This window comes from Nycticebus coucang, chromosome 8, assembly GCF_027406575.1.
Source record: "Nycticebus coucang isolate mNycCou1 chromosome 8, mNycCou1.pri, whole genome shotgun sequence".
In the NCBI taxonomy this organism is placed as follows: Eukaryota; Metazoa; Chordata; class Mammalia; order Primates; family Lorisidae; genus Nycticebus; species Nycticebus coucang.
Window position 1 is genome coordinate 74370074 of NC_069787.1, and position 25349 is coordinate 74395422.

Consider the following 25349-nt stretch of genomic DNA (forward strand, 5'->3'; position numbering starts at 1 on the left):
CATATCAACAGTGATCAAAACAGCATGGTACTGGCACAAAAACAGAGAAGTAGATGTCTGGAACAGAATAGAGAACCAAGAGATGAATCCAGCTTCTTACCGTTATTTAATCTTTGACAAGCCAATTAAAAACATTCAGTGAGGAAGAGATTCCCTATTTAACAAATGGTGCTGGGTGAACTGGCTGGCAACCTCTAGAAGACTGAAAGTGGACCCACACCTTTCACCATTAACTAAGATAGACTCTCACTGGATCAAAGATTTGAACTTAAGGCATGAAACTATAAAAATACTAGAAGAGAGTGCAGGGAAAACCCTTGAAGAAATCGGTCTGGACGAGTATTTTATGAGGAGGACCCCCTGGGCAATTGAAGCAGCTTCAAAAATACACTACTGGGACTTGATCAAACTAAAAAGCTTCTGCACAGCCAAGAACACAGTAAGTAAAGCAAGCAAACAGTCCTCAGAATGGGAGAAGATATTTGCAGGTTATGTCTCCGACAAAGGTTTAAAACCAGAATCCACAGAGAACTCAAATGCATTAGCAAGAATAGAACAAGGGATCCCATCACAGGGTGGGCAAGGGATTTGAAGAGAAACTTCTCTGAAGAAGACAGGTGCTCGGCCTTCAGACATATGAAAAATGCTCATCATCTTTAATTATCAGAGAAATGCAAATCAAAACTACTTTGAGATACCATCTAACTCCAGTGAGACTAGCCTATATCACAAAATCCCAAGACCAGAGATGTTGGCGTGGATGTGGAGAAAAGGGAACACTTTTGCACTGCTGGTGGGTTTGCACGTGAAAGCTATAACCCAGTTACAACCTAAGAATAAGGGGAAGGGGGAAAGGGACGGGAGGGAGGAGGGAGGTAGGTAGAGGGAAGGGGATTGGTGGGATTACACCAGCAGTGCATCTTACAGGGGTATATGTGAAACTTGGTAAACGGTCTGTAAGGCTAGTGAATGTTGCCCCGTGATCATATCTATGTACACAGCTATGATTTAATAAAAAAAAAAAAAAAAGAATTTTTCCTATGATTACAACTGAGTCCTGTTTGAATCTATATCTCTTTGTTTATTCTTACTATGAATAAATGTGTAGTTTATAAAGTTAAGGTGTTAACATGAAACTTATCAAATAGTTATTTTTTTAAATTATCCCAGAAAATACACTCTTCCTCTTTTGCCTCTAAAATCTGGGGGGAAATGAACTATCCTAATGTTATGTGCCACCAAGAATCATACAAAAACTCTTATGTAAGAATTGTTAGAAGAGTTTGAAGATGGTGGCAGGCCAGCAAAATCTATTTCTTTTGACACCTTGCCTCAAAATCGAAGAAATTCTTCACACCTTTGAAAGCTTCAAAAAAGGCGGTTTGGAGAATAGCGATTTCTTGTCAATCATGGCAAGACTGTTGCTTCTTTATCATCAGACGCCCTTCTAAAATGAAGGGCCGGAGAGATGGAACAAGGTCCCCTCAATCTCATTGCTTTAAATTCTAGCACAGACTTGAAAATAATTATTGAACCACTATAATGAGATTCTTTCTGCTAGCAAAGCTCTTCAGATGCAATAATTTGCCTCTCCTCAGGAACATCAAACTCTTCAATTGAATAATGATGGGCTTGAGAACTATGGATCTGAAACTGATCAGTGATAATTTGATTCTCAATACCTATAATCCCATTTCACTGAAAGTGAAAGGGATATAAGAGCCATAAAATCATTGGCTGCCACGCTAAGACCCCCTCCTTTTAAGGAAAATCATTGGAACTAAAATTCACGCCTCCCTTCAACACAGGCGACCTCTCTATCCAGAAACCTCCTTGTATTCTCTTTACTATAGTGGCAAATCTATCCAACAATCATCCTTTTTCTAGCTGCATCAGAATTTCTGAAAATTACTCTCTTTATTTATAAAGGAAACCCAGACCATTGGATGAAGCTGTCCATTTTTCAACTTTGCTTTATTTAGTAATTATGAAACAATTCAAGTTCACTGTAGAAAATTTGAAAATGTATCCAAGAACATGTAGGTGAAAATTCACCCATTTAGAGGATTCCCTCAATCTCACTGAGCATCCAGAATTCTCTACCTCACCCGGAGACTAAAGAGGTTGACGGTGGTATTGAATGAAGAGGCACAAAGGAGCCTCTGGATTGTTGAACAAGTTTTATGTCTCCATTTGAGTGATGCTGACATAAGGATCACATGTAACAAACGATTTTCAGTAATACACTTTACATTGTTTACTATATGTGTAATATACTTCAGTATAAAGGAAAACATCAGAAATCACCAATCATTCCAAAATTTGGAGCCACCTTTACATTTTGGAATATCTCCTTTACATGTATATCCATATACATGTGAGCTGTATAATTATAGCATATATATGTATGAGGGCATATATAATATACACTCCTGAAGTGGTTTGGGATTCTTTTATCTTTGCATAAAATATGGTGCTCTACATAATAACTTTCAACTTAAATAATATCCATAGATTAAAAAAAAGCTATGTATGGAACAAAATGGTGCCAGGTCTGCTCTCTGCCAATAGATTGCTGTTAGCTCTCTTGTTTGGTGATTCTATTCTGACTAGAAACTTTTTCCAAAAGTAGTCTACAAGATTTTTTGAAATATTCCACAAAGTTTATAACTTCATTTTCTTCACTAACTCAAAAATTACTGACAGTGTTGAAACTGTCAACAGGAAAAGGCAAATTATAAAGGTGGGTGCAACAGTAGAGAAGCATGTTGGAGTGGGGCCGGATGCGTGCAGAGACAGCTTTGGCAAAACTCAGAATTGGGGCTCAAGCCAAGTTTAACCTAATTTCCCATTGCAGCAGGACTCTGGGTGATGTCTGGATTGCACAAGCAATTAACTTTTCGTAGACTCTTGTGCAAATGGTTTATTAATCAAGCTTCTAAAAGAGATCAGTAAGAGCAATGGGGAAGCAGGACAGAGAAGGGGAAGAGTTCAAGGAAAGATGTGATTTTAGACAGAAGCTCAGCTTCCACCTAATCCCTCAGGAACCCTAGAGTTTCAACTCCTCCTAAACACCTGGCCCTCAGGAAGAGAGCTGAGCTTTCATACTCATGCAGAAGCCCATCGTAGGGTGAGGGTCTTCCCCAAAGGTCATCCTCTCCCTGGTGCTTCCGGATCTCCATGCAAAATAGAAAAGTGGCCTGAGGGAAGTCCTCTGATGGAAGTTCTGGGAACAATCCATTGGAAACAAAAGCACACAGAAGCTGGTGAAAAAAATGGGGGTCTGTGTGGAGCACCAAGTCTCTACTGCAATGGCTACGACATTTCTCATCTTATCTCTGTGTCATGACTGGCCCCACAAGACTGGGAATCTGCCCTCACTTTGGTGAACACAACTGCCACAAAAGATGTAAACATCATTTCTATTAATGAGTGTACTTCCAAGTTGAAGGCATTTTGCTCTTCTTAGCCAACTTAGTTTCTCATAGAACAACCTGATGTAATCTTGGGAAATAAGTTTTATTGTCCTCATTTTATTTTCCTTATTTTTCTTTTTGAAACAGTCTCACTCTGTCACCCTGTGTGGTAGAGTGTTTTGGCATCATAGCTCACAGCAATTTCAGACTCTTGGGTGTAAGCAGTGCTCTTACCTCAGCTTCCCCAGAAGCTGAGACTACAAGTATACACCACAACACCAAGCTAGTTTTTAAAAATTTTTTTTCTTATTTTTAGTTGTTGTTTTTTTTTATTTTAATTTTTAGTGCTCTTGCTCAAGCTGGTCTAGAACTTGTGAACTCAAGCAATCCAGCTGCCTTGGGCTCCCAGAGTGGGATTATAGGCGTGAGCCACCATGCCATGCTCAGGATGGATTCATTGCTGGGGTCCCACCCCAGGGGCAGGGTCCTTTAAGACCTGTGGAGCTGGTGGCAATTAATTGAAGAAAAGTAAAGATAAAAGTGATGGGAGATAAAAAGGACACATAGAACAGAGTTTTCAAAGGTGAAACCCAAAGGACCACCACTAGCTCGTGAGACTTCTGTGAGTAGCCCTGAACGTTGGTTCCGCTCAGCTTTTTTTGAAGGCTATTTTCTCATTTAGCTGAAAGGGTAAGCTGAGGAAGGGAAAAAAACATTTGCGGTTTCTCTGAGTAAGCATGGTAGTTCTCATTTTATCTATAATCATTAACCTTAAGGGTCTGAGAAGACTTGAGAAATTCAAAACCTGACCTGTGTGTCTGGGCAGTCTCATGTTTGTGGTCACGCATACCAACTCCTTGATGGAGGTTAGACCCCTCTAGTTTCTCTGTGGAGCAGACGCAGTGATGTCAGTTCTCCTCTGAATAATTGGTGGAAAAGAAGAATTTTCCCCGTAACTCCTCCAGAGGCATTTTCCTCTGTGGTTAGGGTACAAGCCCTCCTTCCCATATCTCAGGGCTTGGGCTGTTCCCTTGATCTCTGCCCTGGCCATAATACAAATCTGACTGTTGTCCTGGATTCATATCATAATACAAATATGATCTGTATTTGCTCTGACTGTTGACTGGGAAGGAGATGGCCTGGTTAATGTTCCTTCCCAGGCCTGGCATGGAGCTTTTGCTATGGCCATTGTTCTTCAGGGTGTTTATAGACCCAGCAGGAGTGTTTTCAAGTTGTGTCCCTTACAGGCCAGGTTTCTGGTAAAAGAAGGAACACAAGTAATTTAACTGCTAGCTTAAAAATAAGCTAGCGAAACAGTTTTTAGTCTGCCTTGCTCAGCTTATTTCTCTGTTTTTCTCCTTTTCTGGGGGTGTTTTGCCAAGAACAAGGTCTTCAATCCCCATTTTCACTGCATCTCCCCCTTTTATTTATTTTGCAGAATGACAAGGGCCATCACTTCCCCATGATGACTGGTTTCTCTTCAGAAGCTTTGGATGCAACTTCAGACTAAGAACAAACTGAACAGTAATACCAAGAGCAGTGTAACAATTACCACCAGTAACCCTCCAAAATTTCTAATCCACTGTAATGAGTTAAGGTCTGCTAAATTCATCGTTAAACTTTCTAAGGTATCAATCAGATCCTAGAAGCAAGTTCAAATGTGCCCTGAAGCCTTCAAAGATTTGCTCTTTTAGTTTTGAAATATCAAGGGATAAGTTATTGTCCAATCCTATTAAATGTCTTTTTATTTTATCCCGGTCATGTTCAATTTGATTAAACTCAAATGGAGTAAGACAGAAATCTGTAGTGTTCTAATCACATTTTATCTGGGGCACAGAGCTCCAAACTCATTACTCTGTCACCAAGCCAAACTATGCTTTGTCCGAGATCACTGATTTGATTAGCCAATTTATGATCAATTCCAGACTGTGAATTTCATAATCGAGTGGAATTCTTGTGCCAGTCATTGACAGGGTGTGCTGTTTGAATGGATTGATGAATGGCAACTCCAGCAGCAGCCACACTATCACTGCTATCAGTCCCATAAAGACTGCTATTTAGGTGAAAATAAATCCTTTAGACCTTCTTATGAGAGTTTTGAGCACATCAGTAATAATATGGGTAGAGGGAGAAGCTTTCCAGGGGCATTGGAGATGCACAGGGACCCAAACGCCTTCCTGAGATCTATTAAAATATTAATATTTGCATTAAAAGTGGAGTTTATGTAAGTAAACAACTGGCAATCTTTACAGCTTATTGTCTGAGTCAGGAAGAATAATTAATTTTCTGACAACAAGCGTGTAAAGGTGTTTAACACAAGCTTGTAAAGGGACCTCATGATAAGCTTTGAGATATTCCTCATAATAAGCAGAGCGAGAGCCATATTTGGGATAGATCTTAGTATTATGGCCTTGCCATACTCTCCATTTGGAAATCTCCATTGCTAACTTCTGTAACTCAGGATGTTCTGGCCCCAGATAAGGATGCAACATTTTTGGTCTTAGGGTGGTCAGGCCCGGCTATTTCCACTTTGTCTTTGGTCCCCATTCTCCCTGCATTCATAAAGCATATTTACATGCTGCAGGACACTCATAGCTCTATTCCTTTAACAAAGGAGAGGTCTTTCAAGTCTCAGCTCTTCCACAGTGTGTGACAACCCTCAATTATAATTTAAATTTCTGTGTGTTAGCTTCCTTATCTGACAGAGGGGAAAGAATGCATATGTCTCAGAGTTCATGAAAGAGTAAAATGTGATTGCATTTAGGAAAGTATTTTGTTAAACTGCATTTTACTGCCTAGATTAGGAACAGTCATGGTCCCATGTGCATGTATGTGTGCATGTATGCTTTTACATGTTAATGTAATTATGGGTTAGGGTGCTGGAACGTGCATCGCACCAGGAAGCAGGGCAGCTGTCCTACTGCCAGCTCTACTCCTCACGAGCTGCTTCGCATGGACATGAATGAGCCCTTTTTCATCTGAGGGTCTCAGTTTCCTCATCTATAAAAGAAGATGGTTAGATAAACTTAACTTAAGGTTCCTCCATAACCTAAAAACCTTACTAATGATTTCCTACATCGAGGTGTGGATTCTCTTCTAGTTCTCTTCTTCAACTCAAAATATGTAGACAGATGATAAACGTGGCCAAAAAAAGTTTCTCCTGTGTTCTATGGCTAATGATCATTGAACTATAGATACATTCCCTCTAAATGACTAGAAGCAATGCTGAGGGGGTGATTCCAGTGTATTCTGATCTGGAACAATCTCACTAAAGCAGTAGATATTGCAAAAAAAAAAAAAAAAATCTTAAAGCAATTCAATGCAGCAGATTTGACTAAGAGGCCTCATTGCCACTAGCAGTTTCTCATAACTAATACGAAGAAAGAAACTCACAGGGACATAAACACGTTCAGAACTAGCTACATTAATTTGTCATTGGTGTTAGTAGGTCAGAGTTTATAAGTAATGCCCAAGGCAAATAGTAATTCACAGCATGCCAGGTAAATGTTTATTGAAAATGTTTATAAGAAAATAAAGCAGTATTTTCTACCTTCTATTTTGAGCTCTTTGTGTGCCAGCACTCTTGTTTAATAAAATGCTTATTTAGTGCCTACTGAGGCTCTGCACATACATTAACTCATTTAATCTGTACACAAACATTCTGGGTAGATGTAACAGAATTAGGTTCAATTGTGTACTTGTTTAACAGAAAACCCAAAGTGGCTTAAACAAGGTAGAGATTTTGTCTCACAAAATAAATTAAAATATGACAGATGCAATTCTATTTGCATTGAGGCTCTTCTGTAGCCAGGAATCTGGGAGCGCTCTGTCTCTCTGCCTTACCATCCCAGTATGTGCCTTCTATCATTAAGACCACCTCATGGTTTAGTATAGCTGGTGGGTTTCTAGCTATCGTGTTTATATTCAAGGCTGAAATAGAGAAAGAAGAAAGAAGGGAAAGAAAGGGACTACAATTCTTCACTCTGCCAGAAACCTTAAGATACTTAGGCTAGCATCTGATTAACAAGAACTTAGTCCCAGGAAGACTGAGAAAAGCACTTTTATTTCTGGAGACAATGCTCTCGTCTAAAACCCGAGGGGCTGATATTTAATTGGCAATTGATACAGATGTAACATTCCAACTACAGATGCAGACATTAAGACTTAGTGTAGTTAATCATATACACTGATAAGATATTATGGTGAGTAAACTACCTGTTCCAAAGCTGATATACTTTTCACAATGTACCACTGCCCTCAGTTTTAACCTGCAGAGGGTTGCCTTGTATCTTTATACATTAAATAGATATTGTGAAATGAGGGAGCAAATGAATACCCTGAGCCATCAGTGCAGTAAAGGTGTGAAAAGCACAGTGTTCTCCAACTTTGATTACACCTAAGTCCCCTGTTCATCTAGTTATAATGAAAATTATGATTCAGTAGAAAAGTGGTTCTAAGAAGTGTTCAGGTGACACCTATTCTGCTGGTTCATGGACCACTTGAGAAAACAGGGTGTAGACTTGCATTGTCCAATACAACAGCCACTTACTACGTGTAGCCACTGAGTGCTTCAAATGTGGCCAGTGTGAATTGAGATGGGTTGTGCTGTAAGGATAGTCTGCACACTGGATTTTAAAGACTTAATATGAAACAAGAAGAAAATATATCATTTACCTTTCTATAGATTTCAAGTTGAAATTGGAGTGTTTTGGCTATATTGAGATGAATAAATATACTGTAGAAATTAATTAATTTCTTTCCTTTAACTTTTGAGTATGTCTCCTAGATAATGTAAAATTACATATATGGCTCATGTAATATTTTTATTGGACAATGCTGGTCTAGATAGAGTGATGCTACTTAATTCAAATTCTAAATACTGGCTGGGTGCAGTGGTTCATGCCTGTAATCTTTGCACTCTGGGAGGCCTAGGCAGATGGATTGCTGAGCTCAGAAGTTCAAGACCAGCCTAGGGTGGCGCCTGTGGCTCAGTCGGTAAGGCGCCGGCCCCATATACCGAGGGTGGCGGGTTCAAACCCAGCCCCGGCCAAACTGCAACCAAAAAATAGCCAGGCGTTGTGGCGGGCGCCTGTAGTCCCAGCTACTCAGGAGGCTGAGGCAAGAGAATCGCTTAAGCCCAGGAGTTGGAGATTGCTGTGAGCTGTGTGAGGCCATGGCACTCTACTGAGGGCCATAAAGTGAGACTCTGTCTCTACCAAAAAAAGAAAGACCAGCCTAAACAAGGGTGAGACTGCGTCTCTACTAAAAATAGAAAAACTGAGGCAAGACAATTGCATGAGCCCAAGAGGTTGAGGTTGCTGTGAGCTATGACTCCACAGGACTCTACTCAGGGTGCCAGAGTGAGACTCTGTCTCAAAAGAAAACAAAACAAATTCTAAATACTAACTTACTAGCAGGAAGACTATGAGCAAGTTACTTAACTTCACTACAGTCAGCTTTCCCTTGTAAACTTGGCATAATAATAGTATTTCCCTTATAGAGTTGTTGTAATAATTAAACGAGAGAGCAAAACAAGGCACTCAACATATGGTAACTCTTTGAAACTGAACTATGACATTAGGATCTCAACAAGCAGGACTTAGCAAAAATCATTTGATGTTTCATAATTAAAAAATATGACAATCATAGTAATTAGACATTTTAATAATCCTTGTTGTCAATTACTTTAAAATTATTTTGATCACATATTTCACATAACTTCTAGGCTCATTCTTCTCTTTTCAATATTCAATAAAATTGGTGAGGTTCCCAGTGATCACAAAAATATCGAGGTGCAGTAAATTATCAATGCTGGACATAACCACGGCACCTGTATTTCTAGGCTGATGATTAGATGAATCATTACATTTTCTTGCAAAGAACTACATTCACTATCTACTCCAAAAGCAATTTATATATGAACAACTAATCACTTCCATGTTCCACATTTTTACCACTCAGCCTCTTCTCAGAATACACAGGCTAGGTGAATCTACCAGAAGTCAATTTGTTGAATGTGCAATTTGCCTAAAAGCCAATTAGTTGAAAGTCCAATTCTTCAAATTTACTTACACTTTTAGACTACTTAGTTATGGTTCATGGGTTTTGATTTTGTCCTCATTGTAGCATTGTAGGGAATTTTTAGTTTGTTTCTATAACATTTCCCATTGTTCTAGCTTCAGCTGCAAAACAAAGAGAGGAGGCAGCTGAGGAAAGAGAGAGCAGAGCAGTGAAGACTGAAAAGGGCAAGTGAAAAGGGTAGAAGAGAAACACAGTGCAGAGGGTGAGAAAAGTATAACTGGAGCATCCTTTTGAATTTATTTTTTAAGAATATATTATTAATCTTGCAAGTGGACAGTTGTTACAACTCTTCATATTCAAGCAAGTATTGAAGAATGTATCTTCATTGACTACATGTGAAAAATTCTCATCAACATACTCTCCTCATGCAAAGTAGTATATTCACAGGCATTTTTATGCTCAGCAATTAACCATATGAAATATTTTCCTATGTCTCACATCTTTTTTATTTCTACCTTTCATCCTCTCGTTCTCTAGTTGCAAGCAGCAAGAAGCATGGACAAAAATGTATTAAAGATTCTTTACTGTATCATTATGAAGGTCAAAATTAAAAGTTGTCCACAGCCAAGTGCGTTGGCTCATGTCTATAATCCTAGCACTCTGGGAGGCTGAGGCGGGTGGATTGCCTGAACTCATGAGTTCAAGACCAGCCTGAGCCAGAGCAAGACCCTGTCTCTAAAAATAGCTGGGCATTGTGATGGGCACCTGTAGTCCCAGCTACTTGGGAGGCTGAGGCAAGAGGATCACTGAAGCCCAAGAGTTTGAGGTTGTTGTGAGCTGTGGCACTCTACTGAGGACGACAATGTGAGACTCTGTCTCAAAAAAAAAAAAAAAAAAAAAGTCCATGAAAACTAGTTTTAAAAACAGAAGTTTGATATATTGGTCATTAAACACATTTGCCTTTAGCAAGTTGTCATTTAGTGACATTATTGGTCTTCTGGATGTGTAAGAAGAGTTAATAAAGGACAATTTAAGAATAAAACTAAAAAAACTAGAGATAATGTTGTATATTCTGCCTTCTACTTTCATAAGAAAAAGGTTTAGGCAAACAATCATCAGATAGATACCCTATTTTTATTTTAAGTATTCATGCCTTTGTAGAAGGTCTACCCCAGTGTCAACACATATTTAACTCTCTGCTGTTACCCAAATCCCTACCCACCTCCTCACTCACCCCTTCCTTAACCATGCTACTCCTTCCTGCTTAAGTGGACGTGATTTAAAAACACTCATATGTACTATGTCTTTATATGCTTTTGGTATGTGAGCAGTAGAAAACATAATTGCCATCCTGAGTATTCCACCTATATAAGCATGTAAATGTTAAGAGAAAAGTTTATTTTCCCAAAAATGGGTCAGAAAAAAAAAACTATTGTACTGAGAGAACATAATTCAGAGACCAGTATGACATGCCTAGACTAAAATATAACTGAAACAAACACACTCAGGTGGTGGAGAACACTGGGGTAAATAACTTGACCTGCTTTCACAGTAACTGAAACACGCATCAGTGAGGAGTCCTGAGTGACCCAAAATGAATGACTGATAATGCTGATTTCACATTAAGGATGCCCTTCCTCTGTCTCCATCTGTGTGGCAGATATATTCACCTTGTGCACACGGGAGCATTCTATTATCATAGCCTGACTCATTTAAAATTTTTATAATAGATTAGACTGAGTTTCTAAATATAATTTTGCTTATATAAATTATATAAGCCTCCTAGCAACATGTTTTTCTATAACTTCTGCTTTATTATTATTCTCAGAATAATTAGAGCTATGATTTTTACTCCATCTTACCTAATATATGACTTTGCACAGACATTAGACTATTGGGTCTTTATAAGACTTATAAAGGACATAACAAATCTCAAACTTCTAAGAAACACATATAGGATATCTCAGCTAGATCTTGGACAATTGTTGGACTCCCAAGACTGTGGGGCTCAAACTTTGTATGCTAAAGTATACTGAATCTGAGTCACTCATGAGTTAATCTTGAAAGTCTATAAGACCCAGATATCTGAGCCAGAATTAGAATTTTTTTTTATTGTTAAATCATAGCTGTGTACATTAGTGCAATCAAGGGGTACAATGTGCTGGTTTCATATACAATCTGAAATATTCTCATCAAACTGTTCAACGTAGCCTTCATGGCATTTTCCTAGTTATTGTATTTAGACATTTGTATTTTGCATTTAGTAAGTTTCACCTGTACCCATTCTAAGATGCACCATAGGTGTGGCCCCACCAATTATCCTCCCTCCACTCTAACTTCCCCCATCCCTTCCCCTTCCTTGGCCCTTTCCTCATATTCGTGTGCTATAGTTGGGTTATAGCCTTTATATGAAAGCTATAAATTAGCTTCATAGGAGGGCTGAGTACATTGGATACTTTTTCTTCCATTCCTGAGATACTTTGCTAAGAAGAATATGTTCCAGCTCCATCCATGTAAACATGAAAGAGGTAAAATCTCTAACTTTCTTTAAGCCTTCATAATATTCCATGGTATACATGTACCACATTTGTTAGTCCATTTGTGGGTCGATGGGCACTTGGGCTTCTTCCATGACTTAGCAATTATAAATTGGGCTGCAATAAATACTCTGGTACAGATGTCTTTTTTATATCGTGATTTTTGGTCTTCTGGGTATAAATCCAGTAAAGGAATTATAGGATCGAATGGCAGGTCTATTTTTAGATCTCTAAGTATTCTCCAAACATCGAACGTATTAGTTTGCATTCCCACCAGCAGTGTAGAAGTGTGCCCTTTTCTCCACATCCATGCCAACATCTCTGGTTTTGGGATTTTGTTATGTGGGCTACTCTTTCGGGGTTAGGTGATATCTCAAAGTAGTTTTGATTTGCATTTCCCTGATGATTAAGAATGATGAGCTTTTTTTCATGTGTGCAGATCGTGCATCTGTCTTCTTTAGAGACATTTCTCTTCAAGTCCCTTGCCCACCCTGAGATGGGGTCACGTGTTCTTTTCTTGCTAATACATTTGAGTTCTTTGTGGAATCTGGTATTTAAACCTTTATTGGAGGTATAACCTGCAAATATTTTCTCCCATTCTGAGGGCTCTCTGCTTGCTTTACTTACTATGTTCTTGGCTGTGCAGAAGCTTTTTAGTTTGATCAGGTCCCAGTAATGTGTTTTTGATACTGCTTCAATTGCCTGGGGAGTCCTCCTCATAAAATATCACCCAGGCCAATTCCTTCAACAGTTTTCCCTGCACTTTCTTCAAGTATTTTTATAGTTTCATGTCTTAAGTTTAAATCTTTTATCCAGTGAGAGTCTATATGAGTTAATGGTGAAAGGTGCGGGTCCAGTTTCAGTCTTTTACAGATGGCCAGCCAGTTCACCCAGCACCATTTGTTAAATAGGGAATCTTTTCCCCACTAAATGTTTTTAATAGGCTTGTCAAAGATCAAATAATGGTAAGTAGCTGGATTTATCTCTTGGTTTTCTATTCTGTTCCAGACATCTACTTCTCTGTTTTTGTGCCAAAACCATGCTATTTTGATCACTATCAATTTATAGTACAGTCTCAGGTCTGGTAGCGTGATTCCTCCTGCTTTCTTTTTATTGCTGAGTAATGTTTTGGCTATTCGAGGTTTTTTCTGATTCCATATAAAACGAAGTATTATTTTTTCAAGATCTTTAAAATATGACAATGGAGCTTTAATAGGAATTGCATTAAAATTATATATTGCTTTGGGTAGTATACACAATTTAACAAGGTTGATTCTCCCAGCCATGAGTATGGTATGTATTTCCATTTGTTAACATCTTCAGCCATTTCTTTTCTTAAAGTTTCATAGTTCTCTTTGTAGAGATCTTTCACATCCTTTGTTAGGTGTACTCCCAAATATTTTATCTTCTTTGGCACTACTGTGAAAGGAATAGAGTCCTTGACTGTTTTTTCGGTTTGGTTATTGTTGGTATATATAAAGGCTACAGATTTATGGGTGTTGATTTTGTAGCCTGAGACATTGCTGTATTCCTTGATCACTTCTAAAAATTTTGTAGTAGAATCCCTAGTGTTTTCCAGATATACGATCGTATCATTTGTGAAGAGTGAAAGTTTGATCTCTTCTGACCCTATGTGGATACCCTTGATCGCCTTTTCTTCCCTAATTGCAATGGCTAAAACTTCCATTACAATGTTAAAGAGCAATGGAGACAATGGGCAGCCTTGCCTGCTTCCTGATCTAAGTGGAAATGATTTCAATTTAAGTCCATTCAATACAATATTGTCTGTGGGTTTGCTGTAGATGGCTTCTATTAGTTTAAGAAATGTCCCTTCTATACCAATTTTCTTAAGTGTTCTGATCATGAAGTGATGCTGGTTATTATCAAAATCTTTTTCTGCGTCAATTGAGAGAATCATGTAGTCTTTGTTTTTTAGTTTTTTTATGTGCTGAATTACATTTATAACTTTATGTATATTGAACCAGCCTTGAGACCCTGGGATAAATCCCACTTGATCATGGTGTATAGTTTTTTTGATGTGTTGCTGGATTCTGTTTATTAGGATCTTATTGAGTATTTTTGCATCAATATTCATTAGTGATATTGGTCTATAATTTTCTTTTCTTGTTGGGTCTTTCCCTGGTTTGGGGATCAAGGTGATATTTGCTTCATAGAATGTGTAGGGTAGTATTTCTTCTTTTTCTGTATTTTGGAAGAGGTTTCATAATATAGGTACTAGTTCTTCTCTAAAGGTTTGGTAGAATTCTGACGTCAAGCCATCTGGTCCTGGGCTTTTCTTTTTAGGGAGATTTTGTATAGTTGATGCTATTTTAGAACTTGATATAGGCCTGTTCAACATTTCCACTTGATTCTGGCTAAGTCTTGGTAGCTGGCATACTTCCAGATATTGGTTGATTTCTTTCAGATTTTCATATTTCTGAGAGTAGAGGTTCTTGCAATATTCATTAAGGATTTTTTGAATTTCTGAGGGGTCTGTTGTTATTTCATTGTTACCATTTCTGTTTGATGAAATTAGAGATTTTATTTTTTTTTCCTGGTTAGGTTGGCCAAAGGTTTGTCTATTTTATTAATCTTTTCAAAAAACCAACTTTTGGCTTTATTGATCTGTTGTGTAATTCTTTTGTTTTCAATTTCATTTAATTCTGCTCTGATTTAGGTTATTTCTTTTCTTCTGCTGGGTTTGGTGTTGGAATGTTCTTTCTTCTCCAGTTGCTTGAGATGTCCCACTAAGTTATTAACTTCCTCTCTTTCTGTTTTCTGGAGGAAGGCTTGCAGTGCTATAAATTTCCCTGTTAGGACTGCCTTTCAGTATCCCTGAGGTTTTGATAATTGATGTCTTCATTGTTGTTTTGTTCCAAAAATTTGGTGATTTCTTTCTTAATCTAGTCTATAATCCATCTATCCTTCAGCATAAGGTTGTTTAGCTTCCATGTTTTTGTATGGGTATGCAAATTCCTGTTGTTATTGGGTTCAACTTTTATTCCATGATGGTCTGAGAAGATGCAAGGAATAATTTCTATTTTTTTTAAATTTGCTGAGGTTAGATTTGTGGCCTAGGATGTGGTCTATTTTGGAGTATGTTCTGTGGGCTGATGAGAAGAATGTGTATTCAGTTTTGTTGGGATGAAATGTTCTGTAGATGTCTGTTATGTCCAGATGTTGAATGGTTAAGTTTAAATCTAAAATTTCTTTGCTTAGCTTCTTTTTGGAGGATCTATCCAGCACTGCTAAGGGGATGTTAAAATCTCCAACTACTATGGAACTGGAGGAAATCAAGTTGCTCATGTCTGTTAAAGTTTCTCTTCTAAATTGAGGTGCATTCTGGTTGGGTGAATAAATATTAATAATTGAAATCTCATCGTATTGAGTATTACCTTTAAAAAATATGAAGTGTCCATCCTTATCCTTCCTTATTTTGGTTGGTTTAAAGCCTATTGCGTCTGCAAATAGGATTGCAACACTTGCTTTTTTCTGCTTTCCATTTGCTTGGAGTACAGAAGACCATCCCTTCACCTTGAGTCTATATTTGTCTTTTAATATAAGATGAGATTCTTGTATGCAGCAGATATCTGACTTGAGTTTTTGTATTCAGTCAGCCAACACGTGCCTCATTAGAGGACAATTTAAACCATTCACATTAATTGAGAATATTGATAAGCCTTTCGAGAGTCCAGTGGACATTTTTACTCCTTTTGTGACTGTGGAAGTTGGAATTTGATCAAAATTTTCTGGGTGGGTTTACTTTTGTTGTCAAGGATTACTCTGGTCTTTATGGATGATAGGTCTGAGAATATCCTGGAGAGCTGGTTTAGTTATGGCAAATTTCTTCAATATGTGAATGTCATTGAAGTATTTAATTTCTCCGTCATAAATGAAACTCCGGATCCTGGGTTGAAAGTTATTTTGTTTTAGGAGATTAAAAGTCGATAACCATTCTCTTCTAGCTTGAAAGGTTTCAGCAGAGAGATCGGCAGTTATTCTAATATTTTTGCCTTTCTACGTGATGGTTTTCTTTTGTCTGGCTGCTTTCTGAATTTTCTCTTTCATATTAACTTTAGTGAAATTGATTATGATGTATCTAGGGGATGTCTTATTTGGGTTGAGTCATGCTGGAGTTCTGAAACTGTCTGCTATCTGAATTTAAGAATCTCTTGGGTGTGTGGAAAATTCTCCTTCATAATCTCATGGAGAAGAGACTCTGTGCCTTGTGAAGCCACTTCATCGCTTTCGGGGATCCCTATAAGACGAATATTGGTTTTCTTAGAATTATCCCAGAGCTCTCTGAGAGAGTGTTTTTGCCCTCCATTTCTCTTCCTCTTTGAGAGTTTAGGGGCGTTCGAAAGCTTTGTCTTCAATGTCAGAAATCCTTTCTTCTGATTGCTCCATTCTGTTACTGAGGGATTCTACTGTGTTTCTCAGATCTTTGAGAACTGCAACATCTTGTCTCAATATGTCAAAATCTTTGGTCATTTGGTCTTTGAATTCGTTGAATTCTTGAGATATCTTTTGGGTTATTGCTTGACATTTTAAGTCGATTTTATTTGCTATTCAGATTCTGAATTCAATTTCAGACATCTTAGCTATTTCTTTGTGCATGTGATCTTGTGCGTGTCTGCCTCACTGATCCTTGGGGGAGTATATCTACTCTGATTATTCATATTGCCAGAGTTTTTCTTTTGATTTTGCTTCATGATTGTTTTTCACCATTGCCTCTGGCCATCCTCAGAACTGGGGAGGTGTCTCTCCAAGACTAGACCCTAGCAGGATCACTCTATTGTTGCTGGATCTTTGTAGGGAGTGACCCTGTGTAGTTCCTCTGGGGCTGCCCCAGCCAGGGAGTTCTGGTTGTGGAAGAAGCTCTGGAATGTTACACACCCTGATCCAGCAATAGGGTGGGGGGTGGTGCCCACTATTCTGGGAATGCTTGGTGCCCAGTGACTTTGGCACAGAGAGCCCAAGACTCCAGCAGTCTCTGGCCAGGAGAAGGGCTCCATGCATAGGAAGGGAGGCCTCAGGAGGGCATGCGGCTACCAGCATCCCTGGCCAGACTAGCGGGCTCGTGTGGATTCAGGGAGGCTACAGTAGGGAGGATGCAGGGTTGTGTGGCATAGGTCATGGTCAGGGGGTCAGCTCTTACCCGAGGTCCAGTGGGCCCCGATTGCAATCGCAGCACAGCTCTTATGGAGGTCTGGGCAGGCGCCGATCATGGTCGCAGCACAGCTCTTATGGGTGGCACAGCTCTTTTCATAAACAGTAGTGCGTTCTCTCCCCTCCCTTCTCTCTCTGTCTCTTTCTCTCACTCTCTTCTTCAGAGGCAACTCACAAGGCAGACCTTCATAACTGGCTACTCTCTGTTGTAGCAGGGTCCGAGTGGGCACAGCTCTTACAGATGTCCAGGAGGGCACCAATCGTGGGTCGTGTGGCAGTAGCAGCTCTTCTGGAGGTCCGGGAGGGTGCCGATCTCAGAAGTGGAATTTTGAAATATCCAAATGTTTTCAAGGAGTCTGTTGTGTGTATCATGAGCAATGATGTCATAATCACATCAACTGCATGCAACTTCCTGGTTTTCTTTTCATTTTGAAAGCTAAATGTCTGTATACTAATAAGAACCATATGTACACACTTAATATTTTTCTCAAATATTATATATTGAAATCGAATATTTTCTCAAATATATATAAATATATATATTTATATATTTTTTTCTCAAATATATATATGACTTCATAGAGGAGAAAGAGACCTGAGTTGATTTTTATTCACGGAATACCTACAAATTATTAAAAATGTGACGACACTCTAATGTAAACCCACAAGATACCCAAACTAAGTGACCTAGACTCTGAGGAAAAGTTCTTTAGATTGAGATCAGCTTTTGGCTGAGGGCAAGGGATTATATCCTGCCTCCACACAACAAATAAATAAATTAATAAATTAACTAATTGATTAATAAAGCCAACTAAAAAATGACAAGCATAAGATTCCAGCCAATAATGATGACCAGAAATTTTAGAGTGATGGCAGTAAACTTCAAGATAAAAGAGAAAAAACTGCTAAAGACTCCTACATTTAGTAAATGAATGCAGTAAATATTAGGTTATAAAACCAACATATGAGAATCAGTAGGATTTTTATACACCAATAACAATAATGACCAAACTGAATCAAATCAAGAATTCAATCCCATATACAATAGCAGCAAAACAAAATAACAAACAAACAACAACACACAACCACAAAATAACCCGGAATATACTTAATAAGGGATACGAAAGATCTCCATAAATAGAACTATAAAACACTAAGGAAGGGAGTCTGAGATGGCACAAACAAATGGGAAAACACATAGGACCCTAGGCTCAGAGATTAGAAGAATCAACATTAAAATGACCACAAAGCAATCTACAGCTTTGATGAAAAGTCCATCAAAACACCAACATCGTTTTTCACAAAATTAGGAAAACATAATCCTAAAATTCACATAGAACCAAAATAAACTGGTATAGCCAGAGCAATCCTAAACAAAAAGAAAAAATATGGCATTATCCACCTTCAAATTTTTTAGGCATAAAGGCTTTCTTTCTTCCCCCTAATAATATAATTCTTCATTTTCACAGGGTTATAATAACCAAACCAGTACTGGTATAAAAGTAGACACTTAGGTCAATGGAATAGAACAGAGGACCCTAAAATAAAGCCATGTACCTACAAATGCATACAGTAGGGAAAGGGCATGCTAGTCAACAAGTGGCATAGAAAAGTAATAAAGCCATGTACCTACAAATGCATACAGTAGGGAAAGGGCATGCTAGTCAACAAGTGGCATAGAAAAGTTATACAGGGGCAGCGCCTGTGGCTCAAGGAGTAGGGCGCTGGTCCCATATGCCAGAGGTGGCGGGTTCAAACCTAGCCCCGGCCAAAATAAAAAAAAAAAGAAAAGTTATACAGTTATTTTTTTTTAAAGAAAGAATCCCTAGCTCCCACCATATACAAAATTTAACTCAAGATGACTTAAATATAAGATGTGAAATCATAAAATTCTAGAATATAACCCAAGAAAACTCTTCTGGACATTGCAAAGAATTTATGGTTAAGATCCCAAAAGCAAATGCAAGAACAAAAAAAAAATTAAATAAGTAAATGTGACCTATTTAAACTAAAAACCTTCTGTACAGCAAAGAAATAATCAACAGAGTAAATGGACCACCTAGATAATGGTAAAAGTATATTCTAACTATGCATCTGACAAGGGACTAATATCCTTATCTACAAACAACTCAGAACAAATCAGAAAGAAAAAACAACCCCATTAAAAAGAGGGCTAATGCCACGAACAGACATTTTCCAAAAGAAGTTATACAAATGGTCAAAAAACATACAGAAATATGCTCCACATCACCAATGATCAGGGAAATTCAAATTAAAACCAAAATGAGATGCCATATTACCACAGTCAGAATGGCCATTATTTAAAAATAAAATATGTATCTGTATATAGACATATAGATATCTTACATGGATGTTGTGAAAAGGAAACACTTATACTATTTCAGTATAAATACAAATTAGTACAACCTCTATGGAAAACAGTATAAAATTTTCTCAAAGAGCTAAAAGTAAACTTACCATCTAATCCAAGAATCCTACTACTAAGTACCCAGAAGAGAAGAAGTCATCATATCAAAAAGACACCCGTATTCATATGTTTATCCCAGAACAATTTATAACTGTAAAGATGAAAAATCAACCTAAGGGCCCATCAACTAATGAGTGAACAAAGGAAATGTGGAATGTATATCCCAAGTAATACTACCCAGGCGTAAAAAAGAATGAAATAATGTCTTTTGCAGTCATGTGGTTGGGACTGTAGGGCATTATCTTAACGAACTCATAAATGAAAAACCAGATACCACAGGTTCTTGTTTATAAGTGGTAGCTAAGCTAGGGATATGCCTGGTCGTGAGGGTATAATGGACACTGGAGACTTGGAAGAATGGAGGGTGGGAAGAGAGTGAGAGATGAAAAACTCTCTCTCAGGTACCATGTACACTGTTTGGGTGATGAGTGTACTAAAAGCCCAGATTTCACCACTATACAATACATGCATGTAATTTAAAAAAAGACTTCTATCTCCTAAATTATTAAAATTTTAAAAATGCAGTAAAAAGATGAAAGTCAAAAGCAAAAATAAAACAGAAAAATAAAGTTAAAGCAGAAATAGACCTATGAACACAATCTTAAAAATGTTTAGACATAAAGTCTTCCTTTTTTCCCCATAATAATAGAATTCTTCATTTTCACAATTGTGAATCATTGAGCCAACATTTGGACACATTGCCTGGGGACAGTTTAGGAAGACAGATTACTACAGATGCACCTCTTTTTTTGGTGAAGAGAAAGTAGAAGACTTCACAGTGAGAATCTTGATAGGTAAATATGATAATTCTCAAAAAACATCCTGTTCTTTGGTAAAATAGGGCTTTCCTGGCACAAATATTCCTGACCTTGGGAAAGCATTTATGATTGTTATTCACAAAAGGATGTGTTTTTGTGTTTTCATCTGTGAAATAAGAGCAATGAATGATGCTAGGAAATTGTGGGAACAATTCATTTGTGGGAGCTCTTCCAATATTCTGAAAAGCTCAAGTTGGCATTAGAGGATAACATGAGAATTTACCTTCACACCACTTGAGTCTTAACAAAAGAAGAATAACAATTAATATAGGAAAAGGAATTTCTTTCAGAACACAGGAAACTGAGTCAGAGAAAAATCTGAGCCTCAGCTTCCAGTTCCAATTTTGGTGTGAATGAGGTCATGAGGAAGTGAGGTCAACATGAATGGCAAACTTTCATTTGAAAGAAAGATAGTGACGGTGAGGGTGAACACTGCCCTGCGTAATTCAGCTAACAATCTCACTGGTTCTTAAAGACTCAAAAAAAAATTTTTAAAAAATAAAAATAACAAAAATATGAACAAGCAAGTAAAATATCTAAAACCCAAACAAACAAAACCTTCTAACGGGGCATGATTGAAAACATACAGTAGGATTAAAATAACTCTCAAGACGTTCTTTGTGTAGGAAATAAGAAGCAAGTGCATGAATATAGATAAGAGTTTTGGAATCTGTAAGTTCAGATCTATAAATGCATCTACAAGATGGGAACCTTTCCGGATACATATTGATTGTGACTCAGCTGGAGTCTTCTGAATTGGAAATGGGAAGTTAAATTTTATTTTCATTTGTTAGTATAAACCATAAGCCCTGGCTACAGAAAAATTTTCACCTAGTACCATGAAAAGATATTTGGGTCAATGGGGAAAAATGGGATTTTCTTTATAGTAATTCTATTTTACAGTCAAATTTCCTGATTTATATTGTTTTTGTATTGAGCCAATCTATACTGAGCCAAGAGTCATTCAAAATTATCATGACTTTTTTTTTGATAACTAAAAGTAATTTCCAGTCCTTGGAAGGAGGAAGTCTATTTGTCTCTTTGCAGTGAAAATGAGTCTTAAGGTCAAATTCTGTCACACAGACATTTATTACCAAACAGGTGCGTGTATAACAACAGTTTATAATCTAGTGAGTAAACTAAAGAAGCTGCAACTGTGTGTTCATTTAAGTGCTTTGACAGCACATTACAGGAAAGTTCTACTCAGGACAAATGCAACAGTGTTGTACTGGCAGCAGACAGCCAACCAAGCAGGAGGCAGGCAACAAAGAATCCTAGGAATCTATGGCTATACATGAACCATTTGGGAATCTAAATTTAAGGTTCCATTGTGAAGCCTATAATCTAGATTTATTAGATTCTCATTGTCCACTTCATATAAAAGAGGAGATGCCTATAAACATCTAATACAAACTCATGCATGCCATCCCATCTCTGTTGAAGTCCTCTAACGTAAATTATAAACACAGAAAATGACCCAAAATGTCCAACAACAAGAAAATCAGTAAACAAAATATGATAGATTTGCATAATGGAATACCCCAAGGGGGAAAGAAAAAAAGAACTGATCTCTGCAACAACATAGACGAATTACAAAACAGCTAAAAGAAGTCATAAGAAATATCACTTACAGTATGTACTTCTATGGACTTTTTAGGGTGATAGTGTTCTATCCCTTGTTGAAGAGGTTAGTGACATTGGTATATAGATCATTTTGGCATTAATAAGCTAAAAAACATATACACATTTTAAGAAAGGGAAAAAACTGTATGAAAATTGTAATACTTAATATAGTACATATACCAATAAGAAAAAATGAACATAAGTCACATTGAGCACCTCTTGTAATTGCAGAAGTTAAACATGACTTGAGTGTTACAAATTTAATACGTTTTCTTCTTTTCTTAACATGTGTATGCATTTTTTGGTACCCTCTGTATATGCCATATATATCTAATTATTATGTATCCTAATCATACTGAACAATCAAGTGTTTTACAAACAAAATTATACATAGCTACTTTCTAAAACAAAGACTCAAGGTAGCTTAGAGGTTACAGTATCATTAAGGAAGAGCGTGTTCCTTTGGTCTCTTGAAAGTGATAATAAAAATTCCCGTGCTTTTATAAGCAATTCCAATGTGTCAGGCACTACACTAGCTGTTAATAATTGCTTTACAAATCCAGATCACTGAATTCTATCAGCAACTTTATGAAGTTGGAATTATCATTATTCCCATTTTGTGAGAGGTTGAGTGTTTTGTACAATGTCTTAGCCTCGTTAGGGACAGTGTTGGCCATGAGGGCCAGATGTCTTTAACTCCAGAGTGGTTTTTTTTTAATTTTTATTTATTTTTATTTTTTTATTATTAAATCATAGCTGTGTACATTAATGCCATCATGGGGCACCATTCAGTGGTTTTATGCACAGTTTGACGCAATTTCAGCTTGCTTGTTAATTCTTCTTCATTTGAATTACTCTTTTTTTTGTTCATTTTCTTCTTCCTCTGGCGATGCTCTTTCCCATTGCCTCCCCAGTAGCTGGGATTACAGACGCCCATCACAACGTCCAGCTGTTTTTGATGTTGTTAGTAGAGACGGGGTCTTACTCTGGCTCACTGCTGCTCATACTGGTCTTGAACCTCTGAGCTCAGGCAATCCACCCACCTCGGCCTCCCACAGCGCTAGGACTACAGGCCACCACCTGGCTTAAACTTCAGGCCAAGGCTATTTTCTTTTTCTTTATTTTTTTTTAAGGCTTTTTTCTAATACCATCATCAGAGATCTGCATGACTTCTATGCTGCTGAAAGTAAAAGAAGGAAACTATCAGGCAGGAAAAGGTTATTAAAAAGTAAACCAAGAGATGGAGTAAAGGGCAAAGGTAGAAAAGAATGATATTGATTTCCAGGGATAGAAACCTATAAAATACATGCTATTTCATAGGCACCCAGAAGAATTTAATTGCTGTCAACCTCAAATTAAAATTATCAAACAAATTCCTTCTCTCTACCCTCTACAACATTAAAATAAATAACTTCTCTTGCCAATTTGGGATTGCTAGAGATTTTTTTTTTATTATCATTTAGAAGGAAGTCAATTCTGGTAGAAGATGAGATTTATAATCTATTCATAAGATTACAAATCACCAATAACATATTCGGCTAAATGAGTTACCATTATTTTACCCTGATTAGTTTTCATTCCAGCTTTTCTCTGTCTGAAGATATTTTACTGAAAAAAATATTCTTAAAAATTTTAGTTAGGGCAGTGCCCATAGTTCAGTGAGTAGGGTGCTGGCCACATACAATAAGGCTGGTGGGTTCAAACCCAGTCCGGGCCTGCTAAACAACAATGACAACTGAAACAACAACAAAAAAATAGCCAGGCGTTCTGGCGGGCGCCTGTAGTCCCAGCTATTTGGGAGAATCGCTTAAGCCCAAGATTTTGAGGCTGGCATCACAGCTCACAGCCCTCTAAACAGGACAACAGCTTGAGACTCTGTCTCAGAAAAAAAAAAAAAAAAAAATTTTTTTTTAGTATTATACCTCAGTCCATAGATGTAAAATCAACAAGATTCACATTTTAATTTTTTTCAAAGTGGATCAAGTTTTTTCTTAAAAAGTAGAGCACAGGAAAATTCCAAATAAAGGAATGATTTCATCATTTCCTTTATTTTGTCTCACTTCATATTTATTGAACTAGCTTCATTCTGAACGACTTAGCAAGAAACTAAACAGACAAGCGCACGGCTTAAACCAGCCCTGGCTTGTTCAATACTGTGTGAGCTGATGGCAATCTTTAAGTGTATAACTTGGCTCCAAAGTTCTTTAAGGAGATTATAACTAGGATGTTACAGAGATAGCATATATTTGTACTGATTTTAAGAATATATTTTCAAAAGGTTTGAGTTTTATTGCAAGGCTGGAACAAGCATTATTGCCTTTCTCTGCCTTCCCATATTCCCCATCTTTATGCACAGAAATCAAGTGCTTTCACCATACCTGCAATGTTCTGAATAATTCAATATCCATAGGGACAACTGGACAGTATTAGAAGCTTTGGCTATCTCCCTGTGTTAAGCTGACAATTTATGTCTTCAGGTGGCTGCTTGCAAATGAAATTAGGCCCTGCACTTAATTAGCTGGTCAAAAATTGTAAAACTAGAAATTTTCCACCTGCAAGAAAAAATGGGCAGCTTAAGTCAGAGGAAGTAAAATATATGGCCAGGTGCACAGGCCATGGTAGCCAGTGCTATTTGGTAAGGAAAAATAGTGAAGCCTGAGTCTACCATGCTTAGATGGAGTTGGATTATCCTGGGTTCATTAACAAGGATTTTTCTCAACAGGAAGAGGAAACCCATTTCCTGCTTGGGATTTCTGAAAAATATATGCTTAGTCTTTCCAAAGTAAGGTTTTGCAGTTTAGTGGAAGCAACATAGGCTCTGGGGAAAGACTGACTTAGATTCTGATTATATCTTGAAGATGTTAGCCCAATAGTGGAGTCAGGACTTGAATGTGGATTGCTAGATATCAGTTTCATGCTTTTTGTTAATATATGCAGGATGCACGATACAGAACAAAAAGAACGCTGTGTCACAGAAAATTAACATTTGAGACTTTGGCAAGTTGCAATCTGAGATAACTAACCTTCTAGAAAATACGACTTTGGAAAGGCAGTTTGTGTTATTTCGAAACAGCATCTTAGAAGATCTCACTAGAATTGTGACGTATCCCAAGACATCATTCTCAGGCACAACACAAAGAGTGTTCATATGGTTTGTGGATTCTAGATATCGTAGGTTTCTGTTAGTTGAAAATAAAACTTGAAAGAAAAAGAACTGGAGTATTAATCTCAAATGATTCCTGATGAACATCAGAAGAATAACACAGGAGGCTTTGAA

At 37.5% G+C, this 25349-nt stretch overlaps 2 long non-coding RNA genes across 3 annotated transcripts in view; one reads left to right on the top strand and one right to left on the bottom strand.

Moving 5' to 3' along the window:
- LOC128592238 (uncharacterized) overlaps nucleotides 1-6116 on the top strand; it is a 32349-nt gene extending 26233 nt beyond the window's left edge. The window contains exon 4 of the long non-coding RNA XR_008381810.1: nucleotides 4855-6116. This is a non-coding gene — a long non-coding RNA (uncharacterized LOC128592238). The remainder of the gene's footprint in view (nucleotides 1-4854) is intronic.
- The window catches only part of LOC128592240 (uncharacterized), a 150601-nt gene that overhangs the window by 28701 nt on the left and 96551 nt on the right, over nucleotides 1-25349 (bottom strand). The window lies entirely within an intron of this gene.